Source organism: Peromyscus californicus, unplaced genomic scaffold, assembly GCF_007827085.1.
Source record: "Peromyscus californicus insignis strain IS unplaced genomic scaffold, ASM782708v3 Scaffold_21__1_contigs__length_65335640, whole genome shotgun sequence".
NCBI lineage: Eukaryota > Metazoa > Chordata > Mammalia > Rodentia > Cricetidae > Peromyscus > Peromyscus californicus.
In genome coordinates, this window is record NW_026294514.1 from 6,701,784 (window position 1) to 6,724,768 (window position 22,985).

Here is a 22,985-nt window from a genome sequence, read left to right on the forward strand (position 1 = left end):
GACATGAACACAAAACTCTGACCACCGCTCTCTCTCTTGGTGAATGTGGGAATCCTTTGCCTCTAACTCAGGTACTGGGATGATAGTTGCTTCTGGCATCCAGGACACTATAGGAAGCTTACTCCTCAGCTTCCAGGAGGACAAAATCTTAGACCTTGGCAATCTTGACAAACTTGAAAAGATGTTTGTCTCAAGCTTTCATAAAACTGAAAGAAGCTAGCAAACCTAAAATGGGCTATTCTATTTTGCTTGGCTTGTATCACATTTGTGTTTAAAGTTAGTAATTATAAGTGTTGTTTATCAACAAAAGACTCCCATGTGAATACATGTACTTCTTCCAATATGCAAATTTGCATTATACTTATGAATACTCTAAGAAGTTATTTGGCCATTAGACTGATAAACAAAGAATGAAATGAAAAAAGCAATGCTGTTTTAAAAAATCACTTGTTTGTCGTACTAGGCATAATTTTCTTCCTGTTCGGTGGGCCTTAACTGTTGGTTACCACTTTTGCACCTTTATGAATCTCCTGCCCTGATGGTCATTGTGTGGTTCATAGGTGTTGCAAGTGTATAAGAATAGCAATTGCTGCCAACCATTAGCAGCTTGTATAGTATTTTCTGGTACCATAGAAACTACACTATCACAGAAAACCAGAGCTGGACGTGTTGCAGAGATCAAAGGATAGTGAGGAGCCTAGCCTTCCTGGATACATGGACTTCACAGCTTCTGCATCTGCAGCTCAGGGAACATTATAGAAGAGGGAACAGAAAGACTGCAAGAGCCAAAATACCAACCAAGTCTGCTACGAAACAGTCTCTCTTAGAAATGGCTGCACAACCAAGACCAGACCTATGGCTACTGCCAAAAGAGAAAATTTCATGGGGTCTCACCCCTAGAAAGAAAACTAAGGCAACTAATGACTGCCAGGAGAAAGAAAATTGGCCTCCACCAGGAATGAGCCCCTGTGGTGGTTTGAAAGAAAATGGCCTCCAAAGGGAGTGGCACTATTAGGAGGTCTGACCTTAATGAGGTAGGTGTGGCCTTATTAGAGGAAGTGTGTCAGTGTGGAGGTAGGATTTGAGGTCCCGTTTGCTCAAACTTCCCTCAGTGTGACACTCAGTTCTACTTCCTGTTGCCTGCAGCATGTAGCATTCTCCAGCACCATGTCTGCCTGCATGCCTCCATGTCCCACCATGATGATAATGGACTGAACCTCTGAAACTATAAGCCACCACCAAAATTAAACGTATTCTTTTATAAGAGTTGCCATGGTCATTGTGTGTCTTCACAGCAATAGAAACTTTAACTAGTATAGCCCTGTTTTTGATTATTCAATAGAAAGTGATCAGTCCTGAACCTCATAAACATAAACAACTAAACAAACCCAACAGGTTGTATTTATATATTTTTACATATATGTACACACACACACACACACACACACACACACACACACACACACACACAGAGAGAGAGAGAGAGAACAAAAAAAACAATAAAAAAGAGATTGTCAGTTTGTGAGTTGGGGTATATAGGGTTTGAGGAGGGGACTCTGGAGAGGCTAAGGAGAGGAAAGGAAAGGGCAAAGTGATGTAATTCTATTTTAACTTAAAATGTAAAAATAATTTGTGTGTTTTACTTTCTGTTTTTTTTCAATGTGAAGTTGAATTGGCAAATGATGTGCACTATCAGCTTCAACATTTCATACAAATAACTTTGTGTCCTAAAGTTTATTTAAACCCTTTTCTGATCTAGGGAGCAAATATTACATAGATATTCAAAAATAGCTCTCCTTAAAAGACAAGAATTTCAAAACCAAGGCTTTCTAAAACTTTCTGACAACTACCTTTGAGAAATACAAGTTAAAAAGGACAGCATTCTTTATCTAATGGATTTTTATAATTATATGATAAAGATTGTATACTATCATAAACTAAGCTGCCACCCAAACCATTAGTATTATTAAACCTATTATCAAATAGAAAAATGCTCATCTTTAACAATTCAACAAAACAAAGCTCCTGTATCTAAGATATTTGCTAGCATAAAATATTAAATACTTAATATATTTAAATACATATATCAGTTATTACTGACAAACTACCGGTAGAGATCCTGTGTAGGATATATAACAATTGAATGATTCAGCCACTTCAGACTTAGTCTATCATTTTCATCAGTATTGTCTAAAGAATAATGCATAAAGAAAAGCAGCTGAACCAGCTTGGCTGAATAAACCTGTGTTGACAACATATATCTCAACAGTTAGTGTCCTTTCTTCCTAGTCTAAGGGACACAGCATTGTCTTTGTTCTTGTTTTGTTTTGTTGTTGCTTGATTTAGGAAACAGAAACTCTGCAGTTGTATTTTTAGGGATTATGGATTGATCAGGATCCTCCACACAAAGACAGACAATATAATATAAAACGTACCTAAATAAATTGTTATACATACCTTAGCTACTTTTCTATTACTTAGCTTCTTTTCTATTATTGTGAAGAGATGTCATGACCAGAGTGCCACAGTGAGGAATTAATTTCCATGATAATGGAAATGCCAGGGCCTCCAGTGTGAGTCAGTGTAGCAGGAATCTTAAAAGTTCTTATTAATAAAATCAAACCTGGGGCCAGTTATTGGGGTGAAATGCTGGATGGTCAGAGAGACAGAACAAGCCACAGCTAACCTCACCTGGCCAACTTCTCAGCTGGTCTTATTTCCTCAGACTGGAAGCTTCTGTGTCCTCATCCCAATGGCTCTCAGCTGAACTGCTGCTCGAAAAAGCCTGAATGCTTAAGCAGCCAAATGCTTAACCAGCCAAATGCTTCTAGTTTCTGGTCCTCACGCCTTATAAACCTTTCTGCTTTCTACCATCACTCCCTGGGATTAAAGGCTTGCTTTCTGGGATTAAAGGCATGTGTCACCATGCCTGGCTGTTTCCAGTGTGGCCTTGAACTCACAGAGATCCAGAGGGATTTCTACCTCTGGAGTGCTAGGATTAAAGGTGTGATTGCCACCATTTTCTAGCCTTTGTATCTAGTGGCTGTTCTGTTCTCTGACCCCAGATAAGTTTATTAGAGTGCACAATATTTTGGGGAACACAATACTACCACAAGTCAGCACTTAGTGTGCCAGGATCCTTATGGTTTTGTTCCTATCAGAAAGTCATAATTTTACATGTCAAAAAGACTTGATATTTCTGTTTGAGTTTCAGTATACTTCCTTATTCTAAGTTAGGTGACCTTTTCATTCTGTTTGGACTTTCACTGATTGGATAGTGCTGCCTGACCAGGAATAAAAATAAACATACATAAATGCATACATACATACACACATGTGTGTAACAATAATAATAAAAGAAAAAAGGATACCAGCTGGAGGCGGGATGTGGGAGAAGAGTTTGGACAGTACCTGGGAGGGACTTGATAGAAAAAATGAGGGAAGATGGTGATATAATGGTGATAGAATTTTATTCTAATTAAAAATACATTAAAATAAACAAAAGAAAATAATCACATAGAGTCTCAGAATAATATCCTGTAGCGTAACTGCCCATATTTCATTGTACTGAAAAACCTCAAAATATTTAAAGAATTATCTTTGAGAAGTAGCCTCTATGGAAATTTCTGTATCTAAATTTAATCTTCCTTATGAGTTATCAGTAATCCAGGCATGAATGTGCATGGCTGCGTGGCGTCATTTCAGATGATGGAAGAGCCTCAGCTAGCCTCTGACCTCACTTTATTCATTTTCCCAAAATACTCAGATTAAAGAACTAGTAGTTACACCATAAAAAGAGTTGTCTTTAGAGTTCCTGTTTTTCTTATTTATAATATTTATTCTTCTTTTACTTTCTATTGTTCTTTTTTTAATTTTTAATTTCACTTGTTTTATTTTTACACATACTACAAATTACAGTCCTTTATGGAATATCTCTAGATTTAATTTGGCCAAAACTTATTTCATATTTTGTGGTCAATGAGTTAATGTGTGTTTCTCTTTTGTTTGAGAAACTGAAGTGTGACTCTTTCACATAATGCTGATTAATTACAATTCCCAGAATTTCTTTTATTTATTTAGGCTTCAAAAACAATAATGGACATATTGAACTCTTTTAATTTCAATTTTTTTCTTAATTTTATTCATTTATTGGAGCATTATACACAATATAGAGAATTGTCTTTATATTGGCCTCAGTGACCTGGATGTCTCTAAGTCAGAAGCTTAGAATCCCAGCTGCTCTTAGCTGGCTGAGGCAAACAGGATGACCTGGAAGGAGCTTATGAGGAAGAGGTCACTCTCAGAAGACTGAATGTATGGGCTCATTCTCCTAAGTAATAGCTACCCAGATTTTATAAGATTACTGAAGACCAATAGAATGAATGTCGAAAGTGTAGACAAATTATAGCAGAAGTCAGTGAAAATGCAAAAGGCACTTTTCAATGTAATTCTTGTTTATTGTGAACAAATTCATTGTTATTTCTATTGAGGATTATATTTACCGGCCCAGACATTTAATATTACTCAGTTCCCTAGCCCTACCTAGTCTTTAATGTAATTTAAGTATCTAGGACCCTCTAAGTTTAACTAAAACATGGAGACACCAAGACAGGATGAATTTATTAGATGTTCTTTCATTTCTCTCTCCCTCTCCCTTCGCCCTCTCCCTGCCCTTCTCCCTCACCCTTTAGACATGCAGTATATAAAGAATTCAGACGTCACATTGCCGATTCTCGCCATCTTTGCTGCCACGCCGCCCGTGTTACTCCGTAGAAGAAGGCTTGTTTTACTAAAAGGAAATCATGTTTCCATTTCCTCTCATTTTAAACATATTTTGGGAAAGAAAGTCTGAAGATAATGGGAACTTTGTGGTCGGCTGTACATTTGAGTACATTAAAATACTACCTGCCTGCTTGAGGTTTTATTATTGATCTAAAGTTGTGTTTTCTTATGCAGTATTTTTGATCATTTTATGTCATTTTCGAGCACCGTATTATCCCCCTGAGCATTAGCTACCCACTACTTCCAGCACATCATCTTATTCCTGGAGATGTTTCCCAAATACATTTTTCCATTACAATGATTTCAATCCACCCTCTTAGCCACAGGCGTAAGAGCCTTTACACTGTCTCATTTGGTTGGGTTCCACACACATATCCCCCACCGCCGCCGCCTTTACCCTAGGCACCACCTTTGCACTGTCTCATTTGGTTGGGTTCCACACACATATCCCCCACCGCCGCCGTCCTCACCCTAGCCACCACCTTTGCACTGTCTCATTTGGTTGGGTTCCACACACATATCCCCCACCGCCGCCGTCCTCACCCTAGCCACCACCTTTGCACTGTCTCATTTGATTGGGTTCCACACACATATCCCCCACGCCGCCGTCCTCACCCTAGCCACCACCTTCAAAATCAGAGACATTTCTTGAATATTAGCTTCCTGTTGCTCGCCCAGGCATCGGAGGTAGATTTCTCTCTCTTTTATCTCATTTTATTCTGTTTCTATACTATACATTATTGATTCAAATTAAAAGGCATGATCAATGTTTCAGGACAGGGTATAGCAGGTAACACTTGTAAATAGTATCTGTTTCTTGGTATTTCACATTGGGATTCTTCAGTACATGGTACTCTACATGGCAAATACAGTAATGAATGACTGTTTAAAGAAATTTATTTTTAAAAAAGAAAGAGAAAAGTTAAAATTTAGACCATATCATGCATTTTTCAGAAAACTTACAAGTAAGATTTGGGGTTTTCTTTGTTGTTGTCTGTTTGTTTATGCTTTAATTACATTTCCTCCCATATACCACTTCCTAGTCTCCTTCAAATTCATGCTTTTTTCATAAATTGTTATTGCATCTGTATATATACTTGTATATACATATATATTCCCAAATATAGTACTAAAATAATATTTAACTTAAAATTTTTAAGTGATATGAATTTTCAAATGTCTGAGATAATTTTTCACAGATGTGTGCTCATCTTCCTTGGACTGGTGCACTGGCTAAACATATTTTTCATCTTTTACAGTTGACACTCAAGAAGCATACACAATAGCATGAACACATCTTGGCCTTTGAGCAAATGAGTTTGGCTTACCTGTTCACTTTTCTGAGGTTAAGTTCCAAAGAACTGTGAAGATTCACAGTGGCTCTTGAAAAGTGGGGAATGGAAAATTAAATATTATATATTTAATTTATATAATATATGAATATTATATTATAAATTATATATAATTTAAAAATATATGAATAGTAGTATAACATATGAAGGGGATATTTTATACTACCACTTAGCCAGGTTTGTAAATTACAGTAGATAATGATATTAAACACAGAAAAAACTTATTATTGTTGTTGCACATATATTTGCATATATATGTATATATATATGCATGCAATCTAAATATACATCCTTATACCCACAGATAAGTGTAGCTCTCACACCTCATCAAAGAGTCTTCTCTTTGCAGCAGATGAAAACCCTCAACTTTCCAAAATACAGAGGACAAGTGATTGTGTGATGCCCAACTCTAATGGTTAAATCTATAGCACAGCTAATGCACCTAAGGCTTGGGGCACATCACGGAACAGAGAACAGACAGACTGTAAGAAACAGAGGACTGAAAATCCTCCTGGTATGTACAGGGAAGAGACCATTGTTTTTAATTATTGCCATTATCAATTGTTATTTTTTGTTACTAATAGCTTGGAAAAGTCAGTGAGAATATATAGCCTCAGTGATCTACTTCCCTGTCTGAATCAATAGACGAGATGTTTGTGTCCCTCTACGACTCATATATTGAAATCCAATTCCTGATGTGATGTTGTTAGAAATGGCTTTGAGAAATGATTAAGTCATAAAGAAACAGCCTCATAAATGGAATTAGTGCTGGCCAAAAAGGAGAGCACCAATGATATGAGAGCAATTTGGTTGCTACATCGATCATCTCTCTCTCTCTTTTTTTTTTCAGGATTGATAATGGCTAATCTGGCTGGCTAAGACAGGGGTCTTCTTCCTTCTAAATCATTCCTTACATATGTGTGCACCTCCAAAAGCTATGCACTTGGTGGAAAAGGGGACATTCTCATATAAGCATGACTATTCTCCAATCAACAGCAGGCATGTTAATAACTGTACACCTTTGCTAGAACCTACAGAAACACACCTTTTAAATGAGATCCCAAAGAGTGTCCTTGTGCCTCAATGTGAAGACACAGTGGGAAGATGCACAGAAGATGCATGTTTAGCAGAAAAAGGGCCCTTGCCAGACATCAAATTCACTAGTTCCTTCCTCTAGTACTTCTAGCCTCCAGAACTGTAAGAAATAAATATTTATTCCTTAAGGACATTTTGGTATAGCCATCCAAGTAGATATATTGGATATATAAGATATGTTATATCGAAGAAGATAGTTGGACATAAACTGACTTAAGGATGCTGAATTCATTCAAATAAGATTATTACCATTTTGTGCTATACACAATAAATAGAAGTCATTGAGCTAAATTGCATTTAGATGTACTAATGGACTATACAACAAAGCTTAGTACCAATATGAGGGCATCTAGATGAAACACAGACACAAGTCTGGTACATTACTTAGTGATTTCAGCACAGCTGCACAGTACATTTATTAACTGCTGGTAAAATCAGTGAAACATGTGCCATAAGAGCCTGCTTGGCATACATTGTATGTAATCACATCTGAGCCATATAGCTGTTAATGCCATTTTATAATCATACTAATAATTATCAGAAAACTAAATTCTGGCAAATTATAAATGCTATATTTATTTTATAAATTTTTTCCATGTTGCCATGGAGATTAAATTGCTAACTCAATCCATAAATTCAATTCCATTATAATAATTTTATCTTTCTCAATATGAGTGTGTGATGAATTAATAAAGCCAAGAAGAATGTGCAAACAAATTTTTTTTCTTGTTTTTTTTATTCATATCTCTTCCATATGATGCTGTGAAAATTTATCAGATTCTCACTAGAATCTTCAAAGCAATTTGGCACTCTGAAAATTAAAGGGAAAGGGATAAAATAAATTTTGAAAAGATACAATATTTATCTTCTGTCAGGAACTAACTGATTAGAAAACTATTTATAGGTTAAATCAACCATTACATTTTATGATTCTGTGTGTATCTAAACATAAAGATTACAACTTTCTTACCATAAGTCATCCCCATACAGTAAACGCTGGCATGCCCACAGTAGCAATAGTTGTAACAGTTAGTCATCTATCTGTTTTTCTACAGTATCTTTTTTACAGACAAGAGGATTTCTCTTAGAATATGCTTGCATCTAATACTATTTACAATATAAAATTACCTTATGATAAACACTGATTGTGTGTTAATTCTTCCAATAAAGTGTGAGGCATCCATTTTTGTATCTTTATTATAAGAGTTGAGTCATGGGGCTGTAGAGATGGCTGAGAGGTTAAGAGCACTTGCTGCTCTTGCAGAGGACCTGGGTTTGGTTCCTTGAATGTCTGCAGCAGTTCATAACTGCCTGTAATTTCAGTTCTAGGGGGTCTGTTTCCCTCTTCAGGCATGGGCTTGCATGTAATACACATATATACATGGAGTGAGAATACTTTTACACATAAAGTAAAATCAACAAATAAATGTTTTTGTTTCTTAAGCAAAGGAAAGATCTTGAGTCATTAAGATAAGCCACCTTTCAGGTGTAAGATGCTAAAGATTCAGAAGAAGCACTTGGGGTCCTAACATTTTTAAAAATTCTAGTTGTATTAAAGTGCCTAAAACTGTATTTGAACTTGATATAATATTGAAAGTTCAAATGTATAATTATAACACTAACATCTGATTTACCAAACTTCATGGGTATAATGGTACAGTCCTTTAAAGTTCCAACATATGTTAGGAAAGGGACATAGGTAATGTAAAAGTCAACATAGAAGATGAACAGTTCTGAATGCAATAATATATACAGGGCGCACATTCAAATGAGTTAATGTTTAAATCTTCTCAGGCTCTGAGAGACATTTTCTTCATATGCAGCATCATGAGATAGGATGTAATTATGGATCAAAGCATGCAAGTAGGTCACTGGAAACAACACTATGTTTCCCCAGGTTTTTGCCAGGGACTCCTACCTAGTTTTCCTTCTTCTAGTGTGCTCCTTTCTAGGGGCTGCAGAAACAGCTCAGCCATTAAAGGCTGAAGCTCACAAGCAAACTAAATTCTAAATAGAAATAGGAAGCTTTTGTCTAGCTTGCATATTATATATTCTACCCCTCCACTTACAGTCTAAGTTCTTGCTAGAATCTACTCTATCACCATTATCATGGGAGATATTAAAGTTGACATGTTTGCTCAGCTGCCAAGTCTTCTACCTTGGCACTTTTCCCTAGACATACAAACTACTGGTTATATTCAATTTGAGTTTATTTTAAAAGTGTATTTATTTTATATCTGTATCTCTGTATATATTTTTCTTTCTTGTACAAAATATAACCCCCTAGAGGGAGGGATCCTGAGGCCTTCCCACTGTCAGAGGAACTGTTGGAAGTTAATGACGAAGTTAGGGAGGGAGAGTCAATCTTTGTAGGTGTGGCTACAAGGAGATAGCCACACACTCCCTAATTGAACCTAGGGGGTGATTAGCAACAATAAAAAAGGAGGACATAAACTTGGAAAGGAGATGTTATGGAGGTACTAGGGGAAGTTGGAGAGAGGTAGAGGTGACTAGATATGACCAAAATACAACCAATAAATTGTGAAATTTTCAAAGAAGAAATAAAAATTATTATGAGGATATAAAACTACCCATGTTGTTTTCTGTATGATTTCTGGCCTATATCTTGTCTCAGATTATGTATCACTCTGTAAGAAAATAGTGCCAACTTCCTGACTATTGAATTATGTGTCACTTATATGTCATTGATATCAATGTTTCACCTATGATAGAATATAGCATAATAATTTTCTATTAAACTAAAGATAAATTTTCACATAGTCTTAGGTAATAGGCAGATACATATCATTTATTAATTCAATACATGTTGAATATGAAGTTGACAAGGTAGCCTTCACTGGATCAAAGAATCACAAGTCAGAATCTATCTTGCAAGAAAGTAAATCCTCAATTATAATGCCATTCTCCAGCTCTTTTAATCCTCATCTAGCCTCAATAGTCTGATGCACTATGAAGCAAAGTGTTAGAGAAGCTTGAATTCAATTAATTCTGTATAGGAACAACATATAACTAAATAAACAATGGTTCATACAACATGCCTTTTAGCATAAAAATGGGTACTCAACAAAGGTCAGGTATTGAGTAAGTGACCAGGGGGTACAGACAGACCTTCCTAAGAAAGTGAAATAGAATAGGTTGTTAAGGATGGATTTGGGGTTGGTCTGGAAAGGTAGTATCAAGTGGGGAGGCAGAAGGAACATGGGGAGAGACTTAAGAATCATGTGGGGAAGGTAGTATGGAAACCTAATACAATAGACGCTTCCTATATGAAAGTGATCTAAATTAAATTGCCAAATAATGGGGAAAACAGAACCCCAATGGCCATCTCTTGTCACCAAATGAAGCTTCCAGTACTGAGATCGGGTTACATCTTATTACATTCTTGGCCCAAGGGGTCCCATGGATATCCCTAAACAACCCAAGCTGTTGCCAAGACTATGGCTTTCTCTCCACAAACTGATGGCAGCTCACTTTGTTGAAAACAACACTTCACAATTCATTGACCATGGAGAAGTCACTCCTATGTTCTAACATCTTTGGTACAGGAAGATACTCTGTATGCTACCATATGAGAAACACAAACCCCAACCCAGACACAAACTTTCTGATCTGCCGTGGTGGCCTACCTGCAAGATATGCTAGTGTTGTGGTGGCACAAAGCCTGTGGGTGTAACCAAGCAATATCTGATTTGACTTGAGGCCCATTCCACAAGATGAAACCTCTTCCTGGCATTGCTTGGGTGACCAAGAATCAAAGGTTAGCTATCCCAGAGACCTAAAATAAAACCAAATACTACTGGTCTAAAAACCAAATGAAACAACAACAACAATATCTCAAAACAGTAACAGCAATAAAATGACTCCTAAAGACATTCTGCTATACTCATGGATCAGTGCTTTGCTTGGCCATGTCAGAGAAGTGTCATCAAGCAACATATGGGAAAAAGATACAGCGACCCACAACCAGGCAATATGCAGAGAATGAGAGACACTCAGCCCTAAACATGAGATCTCCCATCAATTCCCTCCCCTCTAGACTCAGGGAAGAAGAGGCAGAAAGAATGTAAGAGCTGGAGAGGATGGAGGACATCAAGAAAACAAGGCCCTCTAAATCATTAGGATCACATACATATTAACCCACAGAGACCAAGGAAGCATGCACAGGACCTGGAATGGTATGTACCAGGTCCTATGCATACTTATCTAGCTTCTGGTTTAGAGGTTTTGTGCAATTTTTGAGTCCACAAATGAGTCTGTATCTGTTTCCTATGCCTTCTGTAGGGCTTTTTTTCTTCTTTTTTTTTCAATTCCAAAGTATTAATTTTGGTGGTATCTTATTATATTTTATTATTTTATATTATATATATTATATTATTTTCCCCTAGAAACCTGTTTGTTTTCTAATGAAAGACAAAAAGGAAGTGAGTGGATCTGGATGGGAGTGGAGGTGGGGAAAAACTGGGAGGGGTGGAGGGAAGGGATATATTATGAGAGAAAATATATTTTCAATACCAGGAAAGATAGGTTACTAACATGATTTTTCAATTCACTTTTGTCATGAATAAAATTAATAGAAAGGTAAGAAAACTGTCAAGAGAATACAGAACCATTGTCACAAAGAATAAAGGTCACTGCATCAGTTAGTAGATCAGTTAAATTAATGTGGATCCTTGAAACTCTTTCTGTATATACATTACAGGAGTTCTGATTAGATTTAGTTTTTCACACTACAAATTTAGTAAATTACTTCCCAATTCTAAATCCCCCTACAAATCTGTATCTCTTATCCAATATAGTTCATTTTATTGTTTACTTAAAAAAAAAAATCGAAGAAGCTGTTACAGTGCCGCTGGCCTGAGTCTTTCCTCTCTGGTGTGTGAGCAGACGATCTCTCTGCTCCCTTAGAACTCTGCTAGTGATGCTCCTCTCTAGGGGCTGCAGGGAAGATAAATTACCAGTTGTCATTTTTTAAAGCATGCCTTTAGCTCTTCAGACTACAGTAAATGAAGAAAATGACTTAAAATAGTAACAAATGGGGGTTTATCATTAATGCCATTCCTTCAGTGGCATGTCAATATCAAAGGGCATACCAGCAAGAAAAACCTCAGGACTCAACTTCAAACTGAGATGCAGATAATCCTCATGTGTCTTGTCTAACAACTGACAGGAGAAAAAAAAAATCAAGCACCATGAAGGGAATAGAACGTGAGCAGGAAAAAAAAATTAAGAGATGAAAAGTAACAGGGGAAGATGGGCAAAGGCTGATTCTCTTCCAATTCAGTCAGGCCAGAAAGAGCTTAAAAAACTGACTTGACAAACCAGGTGCTTAGACTAGAGTGAAAGTTCCTGATAGGGATCTAAGTTGCACAAATTTGTAACAGTTGCAAATACATCCTGAAATAACAATCACCTCTGAGTCTGAAGTTCCAGCACCGGACTTGGTAAAGGACTAGGCAACGTCTGTCAACTGGAAAATCAACTCTCATCTCAAAGGGGATAGTAGATTCTTTATTCTGGAGACAATCACAAGCGACTCTGGCCTCAGGAAATTGCTGTAGATTGCCCCGAATTCCAAGCTCCAAGATGGCGAATGTTTCATGAAAGTTTTGTAGTAATAGAGCAAAGAAATTCGTAAACCAAGGCTCTTTCCAATTCCCTTGATGGAAACAAGTAGATGAGTTATAGCAAAATGGAGAGAGATCTCTGTAACAGTCCTTGAATGTTCTTTGATCACATTCTTAGTTTTGTCATTGGTGGACACTGACTCATCAGCTAGGGGAGCTGCACATAGAAATAAAAAGACTATTTCTGTAGAGAGCACTGTGACTCCAGTGACATGAGAAAAGCTCTTTGGATCTAATGTAAATCAAAAAAAGCAATAAAGATGCATTATTATGACTTCTAGGGAAACACCACACTTTGTACATATCAAAAGCCGCAGAATGGAACACACCTTTGGCATGCACTGGAGAAGGTCCATAATTTCTATTGAGAAATTTAGGGTGTCTGAGATTCTCTTTGAGCAGGAAACCAGACTTGATATGGATCACTAAGGACATGGATTCTGAGACATCAAGAAGGATTAATATATGTGAGTGCATCTGGCATATAGTAGAAGTTCAAGAAATACAAGATGATACTTTATTTGTACACATACTCTTCAGTAGGTCACTGCAGTCAACACCCACTTACTTTCTTCAGTCTACAAAAGCTCTTTCTATGCTCTCATAGGTTGTATAGTGCTAAATCCTATGCTTAGCTCAGATTTTAAGTTACCTTCAAAGCAATATGTAAAGTATTTTCTTTGATTGACTTTGGTTGTCTGACCAATAGAAGGAACTGAATGCCAATGACTAAAATAGGGTAAAATAGAATCCAATGGTAAAATTGGCAGAGACAAGAGGATTTCAGATTAGAGTATATTTGGTAACATGTTAGACAACAAAATTCTAGACTAGTAAGCTAAATCTTGCTCTTAAAAGGGATGTGTTGAGAATGAAGGAGAAAGTGGCCAAATTCTAAGTTCTAACATATTCAAAGGTTGAGAGGCCAAGAAGTGAGAGAAAACTAGAAAAAGGAAATTAACGATATAAACATAGTTGAAAAAGCAAGAAGTCAATCACTTGGCCCTGTTTATTTCAGGGATGTGATCCTAGAGAGGCAGCACATATTCCAGTAGGTGGCCCTGTACCCATGCACATAAAGGCATCATCAAGTGGACTCCTTGGGTTTAAAAACAAAGCACATGAAATTGAGAGGGGAGAGTGGTACCAGATAGGGGGGAATTGTAAGACAGCGATTGAGGTGGATTTGATTGAAACATGTTACATGCTTGTATAAAATATTCAAGTCTAGAAAATAATTTTAAAACCAAACAGCCAGGACAGCGTGTTGCTCTAGAAATCAAGAGCAACAGAAAGTGATAAAACTCAAACCAATGCTGCTCATAACCAAAGATGATTTCTAAGAACCATCACTGATCATTGGTGATCATACTAGATGAGAGATAGCTGCCCTCTACTGCATACTGGTACAAAATTGAAAAAATGCATTCACCAAGGGAAGACCTGAATCCAAGTGATCCAAGTGCATTACTTGCGCATTATCCTGCAGCAGTGAGGACTTGCAGCAGTACAACCCACAGTCACTTACATAAGAGTGGCTGAGGTGGTATGGTGAGTTTAAGCACATGATTTGGGTAGAGGTTTAAAGGATTTTACTTTTCAGATGTTTTCAGTAGATGTTGTGAAGATGCCCACACACTCATCTTTCTAAAGCACATTGAAAAGTCATCCTCATTGCCAGAGTCCACTGAGTCAGAAAGGATGCCTGGGTGTATCATCCTTGGAGGAAGCATCACTCATTTACCATGGATGGGATTCAGGAGGTTAGTACAAATGTGTTCTAAACACTCTTTATATGATTAATGTTCAAATTCATGAACCTTTGTATGCTTTGTCAAAAATAATCTGTTCTGCTTTATATTGGAGAAAAACATTGTGAGCCTCTGTACCTGGAATATCCCAAGTATCCTGGTAACTGACATTCTGTCTCCATCTCGGTATACACAGACTACCTTCCCATAAGCAGTTTTCATTCCTTTGGCAAGCCATATATTTTCCTGCTTCAATATCCCACTAAGTTTGAAATGATTTTGCTCTTCACCATCCTCGGAATGTTATGATGCAATTATCAATGGAATGTGAAGAATGGGAGGGAGCTAAGACCTTGGGATGTCCAAGGAACACTCATGGATGGAAGATAAATTCTATCATAAAACAATATTTCCCATCTCAGTAGTCTCTCTGTGACTATAGTCATTGCAAGAAAGCTGAAAATTTTCTCCAACAAAATACAATCTCTGATGACACAAAACTCTAAAATTCAGACAAATTAATTCCACATTTTACTAATATAGATATATGCTTATTTATTTTAAGTGATATATGTTATGATAATTAATAATATTCAATGATAAATTGGAAAATTATATAACAGCTATACAAATCTATGTTTCATGCATGGGTACAACAAAATGAAAAATGGAATATTTTTAGACTGAATATATGTAGATACAAATATACAATGAAGTATTTTTTCAAAAATGTAAAGAATTATGCATTTATACAGAAGCTATATTTTTATTTTTAATTAAAGTATCAACTTATTTACATAAGGAAAGTAAATATTTGTTTTTAAATTTGATTTATTGGACTTATTAAAAGATATTTTATAAAAACACAAACAGTATCAAATAATAGGAAACCACTCTAGAATACAAACATTAAATCTGTATAAGTAGTAAGTATTATAATGTATGCTATATAGTACAAATCTCTATTGAGTTTGTACTACATAAGTAGGATGTAGGTATGAATTGTATTTTATTCTCTTCCCTCCCCCACCTTGTTAATTTGAACAAGAAATGTTTTAATATTTTCAGTCTGAATATGATGGTATATTATCACAATTATATTTATTCAAATAATTAATTGTTAATATATTCTTTTGTTATTGAGTGTTTATAATGTTGCTACTTACAAGTTTGGGGAACTCAATAGTTTGTATCAGAGAAACAACCTAAACCTCTATTAAAATTCTAAGATAAGTATGTTGACAATGAAAGTCACTGAAAAATTTCCAACACATTCCTGATCATACCTTGCACTTTATCTCAAGAAAATATGACTTTAGCTTACATGTAATTGATGGGAAGACTTAGTTTGGCAAAATGTATATTATAATAGCCTCAATCCAAGATAACTATTCCAGAAGATTATACCCTTCCATTTGTGTCTTCCTTTATGTGGGCAGAAATGAAAACATGCATAACTTCCTGGCACATTTTAATTATCTTGATATTGGACTCACTTAAGCGTTAAGTCTATCCTGGCTGTTGTTACCAATCAAAGTCTGTGTTTGAAGAAAAAAAATAAATTAAATCTACTTTAGATCCAGTAAAACACGGTTTTTCTTAAGTACACGGTGGTTCCATAGAATCAGTAAATGTATATAAGTATCTCTTGGGCATCAATTCTTAAGTGTCATAATTAACCCAACCAGTTGGAAAGTTCTTGGATTTTGGAATAAGCCCTAATTTTGAGTACTGACTTTCTAAAACTAGTTTCCTGTTCATCCTGTGTATTTCTGGACACACTTCTAGAATCAAAAATTTCCCCAGGGGTCTGGCTGCTTTTGTTGAAAGATGATATTAGAAAATATAATATAGGCACTGTGTGTGCCTGAAGCTGTGAGGGTATAATTATTTCTAACCTTCTCATCTGACAGAAAAAAAATATTTGTATAATCTACACATGTATAAAAAACATCACTAAATATTTTTCTATGAATACTTATGTATGTTTTGCACAACATGAGTTCAAACCAATATTTCAAACCCCAGTCTATATGCATCTAACAATAAGGATAATTTCTTTTTCTAATATATGTCTTAGTTCCAGTATTAATATACTTATATTAGAACTATGAAATTGTATCCAGTGGACAATGACATGAATATTAATGTGGCGGTAGTGGATAGTTTGCTTTTCTCCTAGACACCACTGCTTTTAAAGTTATTTTGGTTAACAGTTTTCTCCTCTAAACTCTTTTGTGAGCTTATTTCATGCATCATGTGTATTTATTTATTTATCTACATACTTGTTTTACATTTGATATTGCATCCTGGAATGCCCAAGCTTCAAACGTATTGTATTTGAATATACTAAAGTTATTTCTATATAGGTACAATGTATAAATTCATAGTTATTTACCTGTAGCTACAATACCATATAACATTATTTCACAACCCTAAAAAATTCTATGCTTTTTTTAATCTCACCCTTCCTGCCCTTCCAATAGCAAATGACATAGAGGATTTCTGCTGTTTTTCATTTTTTTTCATTTTCATAAATTTTGCTTTATTCAGATTCTGTATTACTAGTCATATAATATGTAGGATTTTTGGATTGATTTATTTTACCTGGCAATATACACTCAAAAGCCATTCCTGGTTTTTCTAAAGCTTGAACCTAAGTTCCTTTATTATTAAAGAATATCAGAGAAATTTGTATATTGGTTCACCAATAAAATTGTGGTTTCTTCAAGTTGGGGTCTATGTGAATATAGTCACTATAGAAACTCACATGCATGTTTTAATATGAACATAAAATTTCAAATATACAATAAGTACTTAGAATGTTAAGAGACTCTACTGCTCTTTAATAAGTATTTGAAAATATATTCAATAAGCTTATCAGAAGTCATCCAGAAATCTTCAAAGGAGTCTACCTTCTTTTGTGTTCACCAGCATGAATGACATTTCCTCTGTATCAATCTTCATCAGCAATCCCTGTTGTCAGTTTGAGGGATTCTGGGTATTCTAACAGATGTGTATTGTTACATCATTGTGCAGTTTGAAAGTCTCTCATTATAACTGATGTGGGAAATATTTTCCAATGCTTACTTTAGGGAATTTTCCATTTTGATCTTTTATCCATTTTAAGCCATGTTTTAGGGGACTGTGGTTTATTTTCAGAAACAAAACTTACTCTGTAACCCAGACTGAACTGGTACTCACCAGGAATCTCAGGCTTCCTTTGAACTCTTGGTTAATACTCCTGCCTCAGCCTCCCTGTGATAGGTTATAGGCATGCATCTCCATGCCTGGAGGTTAACTGCATTTTACTGTTTGAGCTTAAACAGTGTCCACTGAATACCTCGTATTTAAATTATTTGGTGCATTTTGTTTTGATTAGTTTTTAGGTCAACCTGATACAGGTTAAGGTCATCTGGGAAGAGGGAACCTTGGATCAGAGAGTGCCTCCACCAGTATGCCTGTAGGCAAGTCTGTAGGGAATTTTCCTGATTAATGTGGGAGTGCCCAACTATTGAGGGCAGTGACACCCTTGGCAGCTGGTCTTGAGCTGTAAAGGAACAGGTTGAGCAAGCTATCAGGAGCAAGCAAGAAAGCAGCCCTCATCCAGGGCTTCTGCTTCCAGTCCTACCTCCATGTTGCTGCTTTGAGTTATTGCCTGAAGCATCAGTGATGGAGTGTGGTCAGAGATTTACAAATTGAAACAAACCATTTCCTCTTCAAGTTACTTTTGTTCACAGCATTTTGTTAGAGAGATGGAAACCCTAACTATGACACATTTATTCATATTCATAAATATATTTTTGTTTTAAGACAGGCTCTTGCTAGAAAGCTTAGGCTGGCCTCAAACTGGTGACCCTCCTTCCTCGGCCTCCAAAGTGCTATAATTAATTGCAAGGATTACTGAAAACAATTTCATTCTCCTGACAGCGTTTTCAAAGATACAAAAGGTTTACATGTTAGTCAACACAAACTCTAGCCAAGCCAGAGAAACCCACAGGTCCAGGAAATTGAATGCTTGCTTTATGTATGACTATGTTGCAGAATGGTTTAAGGACTTGAGGTAGTTCTGTTGTGGGTCTCCCTTTGCTTTCTGGTTTTAAAATTCTACAATGTGTAACTATAGTTTTACTTTTTTTTTAAAGTGCCTGTTCTGGTTGCTTTTTGTCATCTGTATTTCCTAGAAAAAAAACCTGAAAGCTAAACAGTGAGGCAGGCAGCTGGCATTCCTGCCTTGTCTCAATGTTAATTACTGATAGACAATGGGGCAATTGGTTACAATGTCTTCTTGATATTACCTTCACAAACAATAGAGTAATCAAACTGACTGTGTCTTATTATCTTAGTATTACGTCAATCATTAATATTTTCTCAAACATAAAAAATAAAACTTTACTTAGTATCTGGCAAACTGTGATCATTGTACATAATGCACCCCTTAGAATTGATTTCCTTCTAAAATTTGATGCTTCAGGTTTTGTTGTCTGTTAACCCAATGAAAATGCTCTGCCATTCCCCCACTCCTCGCCCTCTGCCACCACCCCCCCCCCAACACCCAGTCTGTTCATGTAGATCTCATCCACTTCTCCTTCACAGGGTCATCCATGTATCCCTCCTAGGGTCTTTCCCTGTCAGCTAGCTTTTCTGGAGTTGTGGGTTGCAGTCTGGCCATCCCTTCCCTCACATCTAGTATCCACTTATGAGTGAGTACATACTATGTTTGTCCTTCTGAGTCTGGGTTACCTCACTCAAGATGGTATTTTCTAGTTCCATCCTTTTGCCTACAAATTTCATGATATCATTGTTTTTTACCTCTGAGTAGTACTCCATTGTGTATATATGCCACATTATCTTTATCCATTCTTCAGTTGAGGGGCATCTAGGTTGTTTCCAGGTTCTGGTTATTACAAATAATGCTGATATGAACATAGTTGAGCATGTGTCCTTGTGGTAAGATTGAGTATTCCTTCGGTATATGCCCAAGAGTGGTATAAATGGGTCTTGAGGAAGACTTATTCCCAATTTTCTGAGAAACTGCCATACTGATTTCCAGAGTGACTGTACAAGTTTGCACTCCCACCAACAGTGGAGGAGTGTTCCCCTTGCTCCACATCCTCTCCAACATAAGCTGTCTTCAGTGTTTTTGATCTTAGCCATTCTGACCAGTGTAAGATGGTATCTCAGAGTTGTTTTGATTTGCATTTCCCTGATGACTAAGGATGTTGAGCAATTCCTTAAATGCCTTTCAGCCATTTGAGATTCTTCTGTTGAGAATTCTCTGTTAAGTTCTGTAGCCCATTTTTTAATTGGATTGTTCGGTATTTTGAAGTCTAGCTTTTTGAGTTCTTTATATATTTTGGAGATCAGCCCTCTGTCAGATCTGGGGTTGGTGAAGATCTTTCCCCATTCTGTAGGCTGTCATTTGGTCTTATTGACCGTGTACTTTGTTCTACAAAAGCTTCTCGGTTTCAGGAGGTCCCATTTATTAATTGTCGCTCTCAGTGTCTGTGCTACTGGTGTTATATTTAGGAAGTAGTCTCCTGTGCCAATTCGTTCCAGACTACTTCCTACTTTCTCTTCTATCAAGTTCAGTGTAACTGGATTTATGTTGAGGTCTTTGATCCACTTGGACTTGAGTTTTGTGTATAGTGAGAGATATGGATCTATTTGCAATCTTCTGAATGTTGACATCGAGTTATGCCAGCACCATTTGTTGAAGATGCTCTCTTTTTTCCATGGTACAGTTTTGGCTTCTTTGTCGAAAATCATATGTTCATAGTGTGTGGATTAATGTCAGGGTCTTCAATTCGATTCCATTGGTCCACATGTCGGTTTTTATTCTAGTATCAAGCTGTTTTTATTACTATAGCTCTATAGTAGAGCTTGAGGTCATAGGAAATGGGAGGGTCAAGCAGGAACAGGGACAGAGTGGGAGGGCAGGGAGGAAGATACCATGATAGATGAGGACATCATGGGAATAGGAAGAAGCAGGGTGCTGGGGAGGCTCTCAGGAATCCACAAGGTTGACCCCACCTTGGTCTGCTGGCAGTGGTCCAGAGGGTGCCTGGACTGGTCTACTCTGGTGACCGAACTAGCAAATAACATAGCTGTCATCATAGAGCCTTTGTCCAGTGACTGATGGAGGCAGATGCAGAGACCCACGGCCAGGCACCAGGCTGAGCTCCGGGAATCCAATTGATGAGAGAAAGGAGAGATTCCACAGGAGGGGGACGTCGAGATCATGATGGGAGTATGTGCAGAGATGACCGGCCACACTAGTGGAAGCCCATGAACTGTGGACTGGTGACTGTGGAGCCCCCATGGGTCTGGACTAGGCCCTCTGGTTATGGAAGAGAGTTGTTTGGCTTGAACTGTTTGGGGAGCACCCAGGCAGGGGGATTGGGATCTGTCCCTGGTCTATGGAAAGGCTTCTGGGAATCTGGTGCCTGTGGTGTGACACCTTGCACAGCCTTGGTGCAGTGGGAAGGGGGTCTGCCTAGGCTCAGTGTGCTGGGCTCTGTTGACTCCCCATGAGAGACCTCTATTTGGGGGTTGTAAGGATGTGAGGTGGTTTGGGAAAGAGGGAGGAGGGAGGAATCTGTGGATGGTATGTGGAGTGAGTAGAAAATTTCTTAATAAAGGAAAAAAAAAAGAAAAGAAAAAAGATGCTCCACCATACTGAATGCATGTCATTGTGTTTTAGATGATCATTTAAAGGACTCCAAGATCTTTTGAGACTGTTTTAAGTGCACATACATTATTTTTAGTCATACGGTATTTTGTTTCTTACTTTGCTTATTAAGCATTATGTTCTTAAAAGTTGTTAGGCTTATTGAGTCCACAAGTAAATCGTATTAACAGATTTTTGAGGTTTCCAAAGAACAAACCAACTAAGTTTTCTTGATGTAGTCTCTCAATTTAGTAACAAAAACATCACCGTCAAGCCATGTTTCCTTGTATTTCACTTGTTTTACCTTGTTTGAGATATTTACTCCCAGATGCAGAGACATATTATGGTGTATAAATAAAAGTCTACTGAGAAATGGCACACTAAAATGGCCAAAGTAGTATTACTCCAATTAACAGTGACTGTTAGAGTTTTCCAAACTTCCATGCACTATCAAGTTCTCCTAATAGCTATAATGCAGGTATCACTTTTTACAAACTTCTATTTATGGGTTTCACCATTCATTCCATTATTTGCAGATTATTGTATTTTCCTTCTTATGAATTGCCTTTGCTTGTGTTTTCTTCTGAATTTCTTGTCCATATTCTTGATAGAGACTTACCCTTGGCACATGCAGGGAAGACAACGTTCCTTGCTTTGTTGTTCTTTATCTCTGTCCTCAATGCTTCTTGTGAACAAAATGATTGTTTTTTACTTTGTGGACGTTGTGCTGCTCTGTGGCTTGTATTTATTCTTTCATTATTTCATAGTTCACATTGAGTTATTTAATTCATCTGAGTGGTAGAAAGAGAGTAAGGCTGTAAGTAAACAAGACAAGGTATTTTATTTAAATATTCTACTCCCTTCATAGTATGGTTACATTTTTGTCTGGCTAAAGTGTGTGTGTGTGTGTGTGTGTGTGTGTGTGTGTGTGTGTGTGTGTGTGTGTGTGTGTGTGTTTTAAGAAAAAGATTTATTTTTCCTGATCAAAGACAAGCAGTGGTGATAGTTATTGAAATCCCTTTGTAGATTCTTGCTCCAAACAGTGAATTAAAGCTCTCATCCCCCTCTCCAGTAGGGACATTCAAGGGGCTTTAAACATCCTACAGAGTACAATATGGTCTTAGAGAAAGTAGCAGAGGAGAGCATTTTCACCTGTACACACAATCAAGACATTGCTAACACTCTGAACTAGATGCTGAAACGACTTCACACAACCAACAGGAATATCATGGAAATGAAAGCTATGAAGGGGTTGGCTCTGGAGAGCAGGCTGACTGAGATTCACTTGCTTGTGCACAGAGCTGACTTTAAATAATCAGTTAAGATACATTTATTGATCAGAATAGCAGACATTGAGTACAGATATTCTGTTGACATCAATGAGAAGACTCTGTTGGGTTTATTCACTGCAGCTTTTCAGGTCACCGAAGACCTGATATTCTCAGAGGTCTAGATTTTCCAAAACCTGTAGACCATGACCCAGGGATATCAGTGACCAGAGGACAGAAAATTATGTAGGGGATGGAGTGCTAACCTGTGCCATTAGATGACGCCAAGTATTGTCATTAAGTGAATCTTTAAAAAAAATTTTATAGTTGAAGTTCAACAAGTAAGTCTCACAATTCTTGAGGTGTCTGAATCATCTTTTCATAATTTCAAGTTGTGTGCACTGTTCAGATTTGTATCTTTG